The following is a 13,129-nucleotide window of genomic DNA, read 5'->3' on the forward strand; positions in this document are numbered from 1 at the left end:
CTGGGGAATATAGGCGAGGCAAACATGAGTATAACCCCAATGGCACCCAGTGATATTACATACGCCTGGTCCACATCGAGGTGGAATACTAAAGAGGTAATGAGAGGCATCTTTCCCCCACTGTAGATATCTGCAAGTAAATCAAGGTGTAGCCTCTACCCGCCATTGTATCTCAGTATTTGTATCTGATGATGCAAGTTACAAAGAAGAGATATATTATTGTACCTTAACCAGTGATGGACTTCAAGAACTTATAGGAGCTGCCTTTCTGTACGCCACCTAGACGAGAAATAAAGTCGATGTCAGAATCCACGTTGGTGCCATTTCAGCAAACAGGAATGTCTGTTCAAATAATGAAGTGTGATTGATAGGGGTACAAAAACATGAAACAAAAATAATAAATAATGGATTTCCATTAAGAATTACTGGAACAATGATGTCTAAAAAGCCTTAGAGTATCACCCTTGAAAAATATTAAAAATGTAACTCTCAATTATATTATTATATTTTGAAACGCATATTTATTAGCTGCATTAATATTTCAGTTAAATATGAAGCATATGGCGAAATGACATTCACACAGTCAGAAATCATGGCCGAGAGGACTGCATACTCTGCAACCTATGGTGGCGATCGAATGCTTGCTGGCTTCACTTTGGGCCAAAACGGTCTAATATACAACTCCCCCCTTTAATTGCAACTGTGTGTTTAATCAAAAAGCATAAAACTCCTGGCGGGTATGTGGCATCTGTCCGAGTGGCCTCCCAGGATTGATGTGCTGGATCCGGGGATTTGCCGGGTCCTGTAGTCCACGACCTGAGACACTGGCCCATCACTTTTATCACATCTTAAGGAATCTTCTCTTTTAATACAGCCCATTACTGCTGACATACAAATCTTCCTCCAACATGGCCCCATCTATGGCCTGATCAATTTTTATACTGCTGAGCCGTCCCCTTTCTCCTCATTTTGTCATCTCAAAATTCATATTATATAGGATTTTCTTATGGGGAAAATTGCAATAAAATCTGTTACCGCCCAGAAGATGTGCACCGGTCAGTGATTGGCCGCGACTAAAAAGCTTTAGAGAAAATAAAATTTGTTTCTGCAGTAAGCAGAACTGTTTAAATGTTATTTATTTTTATGCTCCTAAGAAAATATATTGTGAAGTGCAACATTGATTTAGAACATAACCATGTCTCAGGTACGGGTTGGAGGGGCAGAATTTATGAATCCTTTGCACAACTCCTTTAATTGAATTTTCCAAATCTCTCACCACACACAAATAATCAATACCTGCTGCTGAGGGAAACTTGCCTCAGAATTATTATGGCCTTTCTTTTTCCATTCTGTAGTCATCAGCACATACAGGCGCCACGGGTATTTGTAATGCCTAGACTATACCCAGTGGATTTATGCTCGCCCCAAGCCTGATTTGCTCACCAAAAGTGACTTCTGAGGAGTGCTTACTGAAACTTTAGTTAACCTTAAAGGACAGCGGTAAGCGTTTCTCAACACTGCTTGCTTCGAGAAAGAAACTCATTTGAAAGAAAGACTGCGTTGTAACAGCATAAGAGAAAGGGGGACAGAGAAAAGAAAGAGGCAAAGGAGACAAACAAGGTGAAGGAGAAAGAGGTTTGGGAAGTGGGATCAGAGGTTTAAGCCTGATTTATACTTTGTCGTACAATACCGTTGTGTGCCGGAAATAGCATATCTCCATCCGCATAACGCATATGGCGGAGTGTAAATTAGACATTAGTCATCAATGTTAAAATATCCATGTGGATTTGCTCAGCTTAATTGGTAGCTAACGGGTGCTGAAGGCTTGGCTTGGCACCTGAGATGGGGGTGGGGGTTGGGGGTAAGGTGCCCAGGGCACAGAACCTGGATAGAATTGTGTACTGTGGATCATCACTGAAATGATGTTATCATTGTGAATGAGGTGAGGGCTTTTAACTCTCTCATGCTGGCTCAGGTGACTCAACGCTGTCTCTGGTCACATGGAGTCGTACAGTCTAGATCAGGGGTCTTCAGCGTTTGACCCTTTAGTTGAGAGAGAGATGAAGCAGGGACCCCCACAACCTTATCATAGATTCCATATAGTTTCATTGTTTGACAGCACGATCATCAGTGTATTTTGGATTCATGTCAATTTGTGTTTTCAAATATCTAACCACTTGAACGGTCAATAATTGATAAACTTGACCTTTCACTCTGTACTTAGCCCGCTCTTTTTCCCCTCTACACCAAACCGCTTTGCCGAAAATAGCCGATCTACAAGCTCGCAAGGCGTTGTGTAGATCTGCTATTTTTGGCTAAAGTTCTCAGAATATGGACGTTCGGGCTCAAGTTGTTAATATAAAAAAGGAGAAAAAAGGTTTCTATCACCCAAAGATTTGGAGGACCCCCTGTGGTAACTCTGAGGACCCCCTAGGGGTCCCGGACCCCCTGTTGAAGACCCTTGGTCTAGATGCTTGGTGGCATAACAAAATAGTAAGGACAGAAAAAGTCCCATTCTGGGTGTGGTGATTTTATTTTGCTGTGGGTCTGTTTTATGGCAACCCATCAGGTAACTGGAAGGTGTCTTCAGTTACATGGAATAATTCCACAGTCACAAAACAGCCCGGGGTGCTGCTCGGATCAGCAGTGTAGAGACTCAGGAAGCTCTGAAAGAGCTCTGTTCACATAAAATGTATCCCATATTGTAGATAACAATTTTGCCATGTGAATATTTCATGTAAGACGCCTCGAGCCTCTAAAGTTCACTTACAAACCGACAAGATGCCCCCCGCCCCTCCCCCCCCTTTTTTCTAGAGTGCTGAACCAATTGACTCATGTTCGCCATGGGTTGTTTCTCACTTACGATCAGTTCTAGAAAGTATCGATTTCAAACATCTACGGCGCACTGTGAATTGAAATAGCTAGAATCGTATATCTGCAGTGCTCATGGTGGGTCACAATTCATTCGTTAGCCATGTCGGCTGGATGAACAAGAATAACCATGATATAACATACTGTAACAACGAGGGACGTGAATGTTGACACCGGCGGTCAAGAGAATGAACACCGCTGTCAGTTAGTCCTGGAGACTCGCTAACACACTTACCCTTTCCAGTAGGGCTCCTTACACCTCTTCATGCATTTAGCACATAAACCCAAGGCCTGAATAGCATAGCAGCGAGTCTAAACAAACATTTTACACTATGGAAGAATCATGCTTCACAACACCATCAACATCATCTGTCTGGATTTCATGCTCCCCGCAGATATGGGCCAGAGATCTTCCATAGCTTTGAATAACAGTTTGTTTACTTAAAATGTGTCTCAGGGAAACAGAGGGCCAATTCTCTCCCAGAGCCATCCGCTTTGACGTTGTGAACTCTGTTGTTGCAAGGGGGTTTATGCACAACTGATAAATTTCATGCCTCCACCATGTGATAGAAAATGTGACATTCCTGCAGCGCGGATCCACAAGGCAACTTGTATGTCAGACCCCTCCCCTGGAACTAATTAAAACAATTTCTAACAACCTTATCGGAAAACAAGCTTCACGTTGGACAATGGGCCCCCTTCAGTTTCCACAAGTCACCATTATATGATTGGATCACAAGAATTGCTCCGCTGGAGGCATAATATGTGCTTAAAATAATCAAATTAATTCTTTCCTTGGGAAATCTGCTCATTGACTTGTTTGTGTTACCATAACAAAATGTTGTTATTCACCAGAGTTCACAGAGTGCCTGATTGTCTAGAAAGCTAAAAACAAGCACACACCGAGGTCATTATCGTTAAGATAGCCAAGCAATGGGAGGATGTAAATCAAATCAACCCGTAGAGATACATGTGTGTGGACATCAACCAGTCCTTGTGACCGCTCTCTCTTCCGGCTCAGCATGAAATCAATCAACTTCCCAACTTCCAGAAACAAGTGGAACAAAATACCTTTTCTTCTAATCACGGCAGTGTGAGACGTAAAGAAGTCACAATCACAGCAATCTAATAGGACACTAACTGCTACCGCTGGTCACTGTTAGTCTTCTAGAGAAACTAAGTCATGGCCCAAACCATTGTGACCTAATGACATCATGAAACCATGAGGCAAAGCCGATTGGTCTGTTGACTTTAAACAAAACAAAAGTGCATTTCTCAAACCTTTGGACACAACAGATGCCATTCAGGCCAAATTCATAAAGTAAATCTATGTGGTGAACAATCTCCACACCAGTCTTCTCTGTTTGTCCGGATCAGTCAAAGTGAAGAGGACATGGTCTCCAAATAGTAGCCTACCCTTCTTACCTCTGCTAAAGTTGCCAAATTTGTTTCTTAAACTCCATTGTTTTGGTCATCAAATCTGTCATTGATTAGCACCTAAAATCCAAACAATGTTTTGTGTGTGTGTGTGTGTGTGTGTGTGTGTGTGTGTGTGTGTGTGTGTGTGTGTGTGTGTGTGTGTGTGTGTGTGTGTGTGTGTGTGTGTGTGTGTGTGTGTGTGTGTGTGTGTGTGTGTGTGTGTGTGTGTGTGTGTGTGTGTGTGTGTGTGTGTGAGAGAGAGAGAGAGAGAGAGAGAGAATGTGTGAGTATTTTTCTTTAAGGTGAGAAATGTAACAGAAGTGTAACAGAATATGACAGTGTGTTTACTCCAACCGTGTGAAAGGTTTATTAGGTTAATTAGGGGACCAATTACCTTGAAGATGGTTCTGGCGAGCATCATCTCCATTAACATTGGCCTCTGCAGCTCTGGATGCTGAAAGCACAGAATGCTATTGCAATTCACTTTAAATAAATAACTAATAAGCAGCAAAGAGTCACAAATTTGCCTTTTCTATCTTACAATTATTTACTACAAAATAAACTATACTATAAAAACTGGTCAAACATTGGCCAAATTGTCAAATAATATAAGAGGCGATTATTTTTTAAATAGACAATCTACAAGCTCACAACGCCTCACAACACAAAGCGCAGTGAGTAGATCTGCTATTTTCACAATATTTATCTGTGGAACCTAGTCAAACTAAATTGAAAGCCTCAAATCATTCATTCCATGTGCTCATCAGGTTGGGGGATCCCCAGTTCAAATATGATTATTTGGGGGGTCACGGCCTGAAAAGGTTGAGAACCACTGATCTAGATCACAATCTGAAAGGATGTTGTCAAATGTGAAAATTCAGTCTAATTCAGTTTCAAACTCAGTTTTGACCTGACCATGTTTTTGCGTACTCACTCAGCTCACTGTATCTCTCCAGTTCAGTGCTCCAGTCAGACTCTGCTGGCATGGTGAAGAAATGCCTTAGCTCATTGCTGCCCTCTGCTGACTGATGGAAATACAGCTTCAGTCCAGAGACAAGTTAGGGTAATATACAACAAGCAGCACAGTAATTTGGGGCAGGAAATGGAAATTAGATGGATTTGAAACCTTCTTTGTGTGTGTGTGTGTGTGTGTGTGTGTGTGTGTGTGTGTGTGTGTGTGTGCGTGCGTGCGTGCGTGCGTGGTGGGGTCACATCACTGTACGTTACTAAACTGGGAGCCAACATAAATTGTCATCATAAACCAAAGAGTTGCCATCTGTTTTTAAATATAAAGCCACATTTAAACTGAGTAGTCAGTATTATCATCATCCCTCATGCTGATGATGAAATCTGGGAGACACTACATTTCCTCACTCTCTGAAGATGGAGACCAAAGCACAAGTGTCACTCACCACTATTTCCTCCAGCTGTTGCCGGGCCCTGATGAATGCCTTCCCTGATGCTTCCAGTTTGAATCTCAAGACCTGGAATCTGGTTAGTTAGACAGAGTAAGGAAATAACTATGACAACTAGGCTATGCAGGCTTTGCAGTTATGACACACTCAAGATTGTGGTAGTGTGATCCATAAATATAATCATTATTTTAATCAAATTACTTAAATACAGGTCATCTTACTGTACAACTAGAAATTAACTACAAGTATCTAGTTTTTAGTGAGCTAGCACTAGTATCTGCCTATTAGAACTTGGCACAGCAAGTAAGCATAGTTCTAGAGAAGAGTAACAGAAACACATGAAAGGGTTTTGAAATGTATACATGCAGGGGTGGTGTAACACAATTATAAAGAACTGCTGACAAGTTTTCTTTTCTTTTTTTTTCAGATAAGGCAGCCATTTTGTTCTCATGTCTTACTCATGGGGGGTATGACGTACAAGCAAAATGAACACCACGTAAATATGGTCAAATGTTGAGTCAGGGTGGCCATTTATTTAGACAATTGACATGACATGTATTTATTTTTCTACCAATAATAACTGAACACCCACTCACCAGAGAAAGCCTAGGGTTTACTATTCACAAACATAACATGCAGCTGTTGAGAAGCTTTTGTGCAGGTGTTCTGAATGTATTATAAATTACATTTCCTCTATAATGTTAGTGACTGCACTATAAAATTAAAAAATAAATGCTGGCCTTGATGGATAGCCCAGACATCAAACGGCTGTGCCTTGGCTAAGGAAATGGCTCTTGTGTTAAAGTGCTCTTATACAACTATTTTTAGTGCTATGTAAATCACTGATAATTTGGCCAGTGATGAATCCCCCTCATTCCATGTCTCCTGTCATTAAATTCTTATATGTCATTTTGACCATCAGCAAAGTGTGGCAATTTAAATATATATCAACTTCTAATGCGAGGCTTCTCTCTGTAACCCTTTGTATTCATACTTAATGCTGCTGTTCAAGGTTAAGAAAGAATCTAACACAAATTAAATGTTAACATACCAGTATTAGAACTTAATAGATGTAAATCTTCTCCTTGGATACTCACTTTTCTAGATCTGTCTGTGGGGCCTGTTTAGTACAAATTGCACCTTTGGTGGGGCCTGTTGACAGAAATGACAAACATCAATCTACAAACCCTCAGTGTTTGGTTGATACTGTACTTAATAGCAAATCCCTGCTATTTTGTGCCATGAACGAGGAAACCGCTGTACTTGTAACAGCATATTGCTCATAGTCTTGACTCAAATAAAAACGAAATCCTCTAAATCTGTGGTTTTCAAAGTTGGGTACAAATCAATGTCCATTTCAGGAAAAGACGGTACTTAAGTTTAATGCAGACAGTGGCTGCAGAATGTGGATGGAAATGTCATTATTCCCCTCAGGGTGGAGCTTGAAGACTTTGTACATTTGTTCAGCAGCACAATTTAGCTGACATAAAAATACCAGAGGGTTACAATGCCATTCTTCTCTGAATGAAGAGACTTTCTTTCTACCCAGTTACATATTCCCCCCCTTTTTTTTAACACAAGATGCACACAAGATGCTGGGCTACACATGATCCATAGAGGAGACAGGCTGTGTGGGATTGTTGCGTAACTTAATTTACTCAGTAAACAATGAATATGTTATAAAATGCTCCTCTCCATTATACTGATCAAGTCTCTGTATGTATAGGACACATACTGTAGGTGGAGCCTCGTAGAGGGAATAGCATCATGGTAGTGAACATTAGATCATGTTTCACAATTTGGATCATAAATTGTCTATTCAAAGCCAAACTGGCAAGTAAATTATCCATCCCTTTTGTTTCCAGACTGTAACTTGGTAATTTAACATAATTAGTTACTCCATGTTGTACTGGATATATTTCCAAATATTCTTGCAAAGATGGTTGCATACACACCTCGTAGATTTGCAGTGCCAGTCACGGGAGAATAGTTTGAGTCACGTACTGGTATTTTGGAAGGTGAACGCTGTTTAAGCACACAAGAGACAGAAAATAAAACAAACTAAATAGACAATAAAATACATATCTGTTAACCCTGATAAGTTGATAATGATATTATAAACAGATACAGGAATCAATAATGTTTAATTTGTCACTAACTTACGTATTATATAAGTACGAGAAGAATTGAATTATTGTCTTTCTATCTGCAAAGATTTTGTTTAATAAAGATCCAACATAGACATGTTATGAGCTAAATTCTGTGCAGGTGATAATTTTTGGAGTTTGGAAGCACTCGTTTTCACAACGTTGTGCTGTCCTGCAATTTAAAAAATTGACAGAAAGTAGCTCATAACTAGGGATGGGATGATATGAAAATTACATATCACGATTATTATGACAAAAGAAATCACAATTTACGATATTATCGCAAATAGCAGATCTACAAGCTCAAAACGCGACACGTTGTGAGCTTGTAGATCGGCTATAAGACATATTTGATGGAGAGTGGAAAAAAGACTGTATCAAGTACATACTGAATATTATAAGTACCTTTTACCAATTATAGAGGGTTTAAGTGGTACTGGATATGCAGCTCGGCAAATAAAAGGTGAATTGATCCCAGTGCATGACAGAGAATGATCACGATACATTAAATCTCCACAATATGATTATCGTGAGTGTTTTTTATCACGATAAACGACAATATCGCTTATCGTCCCATTCCTACTCATAACATGTATTTGTGTCACAGTCAAATGTGCAAAGGAGTCGAGCATACATAGAATGAGAGTCAGGAATATAAAGGCATAAAGTTATATGACTTTTACTCACATCTCGGGTGTTATCCATACAGAGAGCTCTTCTGGCTCTGATGCAAAGACACATTGTTATTACCATCAACAATATCAACATTAGTAATTATTAGCCATAAACAACATTTTAGGATCATGACCAATTACCAGTGGTAATTGGTCATGATAAGACAATAAGATTGATAAGACAGTGGTCCACTGTCTTATCAATGAAGAAAAGATACAAAGGAATTATAAATACTACTAGACGGGGGCTGAGCGTCTAGTCGGTGACCTGGGCAACTCGGGAACGATGTAAATAGGAATGAATGTCCCGCCCTTTAATGCAAACCCCATTATACCTGTTGTCGTAGGATCCGTTTTGACCATCCCTTTGCCTGTGTCCACTTATGCCCATATATGGAGATCTCTGCAGACACAGTGCCGGTTCCGGAAAACTCTGATGTCAGACATCAGCTCCGCATACGGGCGTCCATTTTATGCCCATACAGTATATGGAGATCTCTGTGAATGCCCTACCCTTTAATCCAAACCCCATTATACCTGTTGTCATAAGACCCGTTTTAACCATATGTTTGCCTGTGTCCATTTATGCCCATATAGGACATCAGAACACGTCATACTGATGACATTCAATACGCAACCATGGCATTTTTTGTTGACTCATGTGGCGTACGTGATGTCAGAGCCTTTTATGATGTGATGACACAATGAGTCAGCGCTTGCGCCGGTTTCCTCAGAAACAGCCTGATGTCAACAATCATCTCCGCATTACGGAGATTCCGAATTCCTGTGATCTAGTGTATCACAGGGTGCGTTCGGAAATGCGCACCAGGTGCGGTTAGGGTTAAGGGTTAGGGTTAGGTTTAGGCATAGTTTTACTGAGGTTAAGGTTAGGGTTAGGTTTAGGCATAGTTTTACTGAGGTTAGGATTAGGGTTAGGTTTAGGCACACTACACTGAGCACGTGTGCATTTCCGAACGCACCCTTTGATACATTCATCTCACCTGCAGAAAACACTATCCCCTCCGTGCCGCGGCGGGGAACGCGTATGCCGAATCTGAATCTGTGAGTCTGTCTGTCTGTTTGTAAAACAAACAGACAGACAGACTCACAGAGACTTCTCGCATTTATTGTACGATTAAATGTAATATATTCTGAAAGGTGGTTTTAGGATGAATTAACAACAACGTTAATAGAAACTCAGAGGCAAATATTGTACTTTTACTCCACTACAATTATTTGAAAACTTTAGTTACTAATTACTTTGTAGATTTTGATTATTATTAAAACATACATTAACCACTTCAGACTTTAGCCCAGTATAGGCTACATTTCGGCCATTTGAAAATAGACGATCTACAAGCTCACTTGTAGATTTGTATAAATTAGAGGGACATTCTGCATTGTACTGTTACTTTTGGTACTTTAAGTACATTTTGATGCCAATACTTTTGTACTTTTACTCAAGTACATTTTGAATTCCAGACTTTTACTTGTAACAGAGTATTTCTACATTGGTGGCAGTATTGATACTTTTTCTTACTGTACTGTAGACAGTGGTTCTCAAAGTGGATTTCAGGGACTGTCTGGGTCCCTTTATGGGGGTCTAAATTGACCCATACAAGTCTGTAACTTTGACAGTACAAATGGAACGGGTCCATTTGGTTCCATTTGTACACTGTCAAATTAAAGGGAGACATTCAAATTTCAAAGTTTTAGAACCACTGCTTTAAGTAAAACGGGGTCCGCTCACTATCCCGACTATCCGCTGTTCCGACATGGTCGGCAGGTTAGTTACTTAGCGTCGGCAGGTTAGTTACTTAGCGTAAAGCAGGTTAGTTACTTAGCGTAAGGCAGGTTAGTTACTTAGCGTCGGCAGGTTAGTTACTGAGGTAAGGTTTACTGAGGTTAGGTTTAGGGTTGGGGGTAGAGTTAAGGCCCATTCCCACTGGGCCAGATAACAGATATCTGGAGATATTTCTCCAGATATTTCTCCATGCAAAGTGGATGATAGATACAGACTAGAAAAGAACATTTCTAAGAAATTTTAAGTGTGCCTGCAGCTCGCTAAGTCTGTGCAACCTTGTGTAGCGGTTGGTGTTAGCATTAGCGTTACATTTTTTAACATTAGCATTTTTTGCATAAGCTTTAACATTATGGTTCTTCATATGACACCACCCACAGCCATTTCGACTAATTAGTGGCGTTTTGGCGCATTTTTGGCCGTTATCACGGGTCGCACTTTAACGACAGTTTTTTTGAGAAAAAATTGTTTTGTGAGAAAAAAATTTTTTGAGGAAAAAAAATTTTTGGAGAAAAAAAATTGAGAAAAAAAATTTTGAGAAAAAAAAATTGAGAAAAAAAAAATTTGAGAAAAAAAAATTTGAGAAAAAAAAATTTTTGAGAAAAAAAAATTTTTGAGAAAAAAAAAATTTGAGAAAAAAAAATTTTTGAGAAAAAAAAATTTTTTGAGAAAAAAAAGAATTATGATACCAGCCGCGAGTCTGTACGACAAACGGTTCATGAGTTATAGAGGCACTTCCTGTTTGGCGAAGGACACTTCCTGTTACAGAGGGGGCGGGGCTTAATCAATTACAGCTCATCCCTATTGGCCGCAAAAAGACCAAAGTTGTGTGTGCATTTTAAAGTTTAAATCACGTTGCTAGGCAAAAGTATGGCAGAGTTATGTGGCGCCAAAGTTTCTGGGTTTTTTTCGGAGTCCCCCATTCTAAGTCAATGGGGTTTTTGGGCGTAGTTTTTTGCGAATTACATCGCAATCGTATCGCGGATCGGAAAGAAAAAAAAAATTGAGAAAAAAAAAATTGAGAAAAAAAAAAATTTGAGAAAAAAAAAATTTGAGAAAAAAAAATTTTTTGAGAAAAAAAAATTTTGAGAAAAAAAATTTTTGAGAAAAAAAATTTGAGAAAAAAAATTTGAGAAAAAAAAAATTGAGAAAAAAAAAGAATTATGATACCAGCCGCGAGTCTGTACGACAAACGGTTCATGAGTTATAGAGGCACTTCCTGTTTGGCGAAGGACACTTCCTGTTACAGAGGGGGCGGGGCTTAATCAATTACAGCTCATCCCTATTGGCCGGAAAAAGACCAAAGTTGTGTGTGCATTTTAAAGTTTAAATCACGTTGCTAGGCAAAAGTATGGCAGAGTTATGTGGCGCCAAGGTTTCTGGTTTTTTTTCGGAGTCCCCCATTCTAAGTCAATGGGGTTTTTGGGCGTCGTTTTTTGCGAATTACATCGCAATCGTATCGCGGATCGGAAAGAAAAGTAATAGCACACCATTCCCGGCCGAGCCGCACATTTTGATGTATATATTGCGGGGGTGGCGTAAATTGTGCGGCAGTTATTACGTGCCGAAGTTTCCCCCATTCTAAGTCAATGGGGTTTTTTGGCGTCGTTTTTTGCGAATTACGTCGCAATGGTAACGCGGATCGGAAAGAAAAGTAATAGCACACCATTCCCGGCCGAGCCGCACGTTTTGATGTATATATTGCGGCGGTGGCGTAAATTGTGCGGCAGTTATTACGAGCAGAAATTTGCAAGAACATTACTTACTGACTGACTGACTGACTGACTTAAGTATGGCGGATTACAATAAGTGTTCTGCTATTGCATAGCAGGCACACTTAATAAAAAAAAAATTTGCCACAGATAAAAGTATCTGTGGCAAATATCTGTGGTAGATATTTTTTTTATCTGTATCTACCATCCACTTTGAATGGAAAAATATCTGGAGAAATATCTCCAGATATCTGTTATCTGGCCCAGTGGGAATGGGCCTTTAGGGTTATTGCGACCGTCAGGGAGCAGTTTACTATGAAAACCTCCACCGGCCGTCCGTCCGTCGGTCGGTCACACGTCACACCTTTGCCCTGCTCATATCTCCGCATCAGTATGACATCACACCACATGTGTACACAAACCTTTGTGTACGTTGCTGTGGCAACAGTCTGTTGTTGCTGGTTTGTTAGTGTACGTTAGCAACCACCTTAGCAACCATGGTTTTACCCTAGCAACCAACTGTTTACCCTAGCAACCAACTGTTTACCATAGCAACCATGTTTTTTTACCCTAGCAACCAACTGTTTACCATAGCAACCAGATACGCAGAGCAGGGATCTCCATATATGGGCATAAACACTGACATCACACTGATGTCAGATACTCAGAGCAGGGATTTCTCCATAATATATGGGCATAAAAGGGATTCTGTTAGGGATCTCCATATATGGGCATAAAAGGGATTCTGTTAGGGATCTCCATATATGGGCATACAAGGGATTCTGTTAGGGATCTCCATATATGGGCATAAAAGGGATTCTGTTAGGGATCTCCATATATGGGCATAAAAGGGATTCTGTTAGGGATCTCCATATATGGGCATAAAAGGGATTCTGTTAGGGATCTCCATATATGGGCATAAAAGGGATTCTGTTAGGGATCTCCATATATGGGCATAAAAGGGATTCTGTTAGCTGTTAGTGATCTCCATATATGGGCATAAAAGGGATGCTGTAAGGGATCTCCATATATGGGCATAAAAGGGATTCTGTTAGGGATCTCCATATATGGGCATGAAAGGGATTCTGTT

The sequence above is a fragment of the Nannobrachium achirus genome, assembly GCF_963921795.1.
Source record: "Nannobrachium achirus genome assembly, chromosome: 1".
In the NCBI taxonomy this organism is placed as follows: Eukaryota; Metazoa; Chordata; class Actinopteri; order Myctophiformes; family Myctophidae; genus Nannobrachium; species Nannobrachium achirus.